Source organism: Orycteropus afer, unplaced genomic scaffold (assembly GCF_000298275.1).
Source record: "Orycteropus afer afer isolate SDZICR_OR568_19922 unplaced genomic scaffold, OryAfe1.0 scaffold00069, whole genome shotgun sequence".
Taxonomy (NCBI): Eukaryota; Metazoa; Chordata; class Mammalia; order Tubulidentata; family Orycteropodidae; genus Orycteropus; species Orycteropus afer.
The window spans coordinates 2,321,658-2,323,372 of record NW_006921656.1 but is presented as its reverse complement, the minus strand read 5'-3'; the positions used below and the strand labels follow the sequence as shown (position 1 = coordinate 2,323,372).

The following is a 1,715-nucleotide window of genomic DNA, read 5'->3' as shown; positions in this document are numbered from 1 at the left end:
TGAAGCTCCAGGAGACAGAAGGCACACACTGGCCTCCACTCACGACCCTGAGTCCCCCGTGAAGCTCCAGGAGACAGAAGGCACACACTGGCCTCAACTCACGACCCTGAGTCCCCCCATGAAGCTCAAAGAGATGGCGCACACGCACTGGCCTCCACTCACAGGCACTGGGGCGTTTTTGCAGATGGTCAGTGAATGGCATCCACAAAAAGGGAAGGAAAACTCTACACGACAACTGAGCATCCCCATGTGTCCTTTTATTTTGCTCTTCCAGTGGCAGCAAGGAGCTTTTGCCATCACGTGGACACCCATGCAGACATGAGGAGCTAGGTACTCTCCTGTGTCCGTGGAAACAGGACAAAGGCCCGGGTGTCTGACATGGGGAAGCCAGGCTCATCAGGGTGGACTGGATCATCCCAACTACACATCCCATACCTAAGTCCAATCATCTAACAAACACCCAATGCTTCCTACATTCTGTGTAAATTGAAGGGCACCCAAAAGGGAGATAGGACTCATACCCTTGAGAAATACAAACCCCAACAGCACAACAAAAATATAGGCAGACAGATAGACATATAAGCAGGCAGGCAGGTAAGCACTCTTTGGATTACAAGAAAAAGGTGCTTTTGAAAAATGCTAAAAACTCGAGTCAAAGCAATTGTCCTCAAAGCAATCACAATTAAATCAAGAGCTAGAAGGACACCAGTCACACGTGGTCACCTATGGGAGCCCTGACAACCTGTCACAGGCAGTCCCCAGGTTACACTGTCCATTCCTAACTGAGTCTTCCAGGATTCGTAGATCGGTCGGAACAGGCATGTACGGTTCTTCTTCAGCCTCACTCTAGTGCAAGGAGAGGCTCGAAGCCTCTTCAGTGATTCAAAGCTGACCAGGCAGCCAGTGGAGGTGATTGTGATGATGAATTGACTGCAAATAGGGACTGGTTCGGTCATTTCACAGTGATGGGAAATTTACATAAACATAAAATGGAGTCTGAGTCAAAACAGCGCTGCCCTGCTCAAAGATGGCGGCCAAGTACACTATCTGAAAGCACGTGGCTGTCCACAGTCCTGCCAATAATCCAGTCTCCCACATCCGGCTCCTGAAAGGGCTCGCCAAGCCTCTTCCAAGTCTCCCATGCCTGGACTTCCACCTGTAATTTTTCCCGTCTGGGAACCAGGACAAATTACCCAAATCGTGAAAAGTCAGGACTGCTCCTGCTTCACTTCGTTGGCCAGGACAGAACCGCTTCCAGTCGGTTCAAAGCCCCATTTAAAGGGCAAGTAGGAGCTGTCCGTAAGTCGGATGTTCATAACCCAGGGACGGCCTGTACGGCTCAGTGCCAACTCTGCAAAGTGCAGCCCCTGGCGCTGGAGGCGGGGCAGCAGAGCAGGTGCAGGGTGGAGGTCTCAAGGAGAGACAGGCCTTGACGATTCAGCAGGCGAGTGCCTGCCTGATCACACCCGTGAACACGGAGGGCGGGGACCAATCCTAGATGTGCCTGCTCTCAGGTGAGGACCCATGAGGCGCTCAAGGAGTGCAGACCGGCAGGAGTGGCCTGGTGACAGCGACGAGGGGAAGGGAAGAGCAAGGTCCAGCTGAGGGAGGAAGACGTGCGAGAGAGAGGCCCCAGGCGAGGCAGACGAGGCAGAGTGAGTGTAGGACCAGGAGTGGAGCACGGGCAGCAGGTGGGCGTGGACACCACACCTACA

The 1,715-nt window shown here is 53.4% G+C and overlaps 1 protein-coding gene across 1 annotated transcript in view; it reads right to left on the bottom strand.

The window, feature by feature from the left end:
- TRAPPC9 (trafficking protein particle complex subunit 9) overlaps positions 1 to 1,715 on the bottom strand; it is a 637,992-nt gene that overhangs the window by 531,671 nt on the left and 104,606 nt on the right. The gene's annotated exons all lie outside the window — the stretch shown is intronic.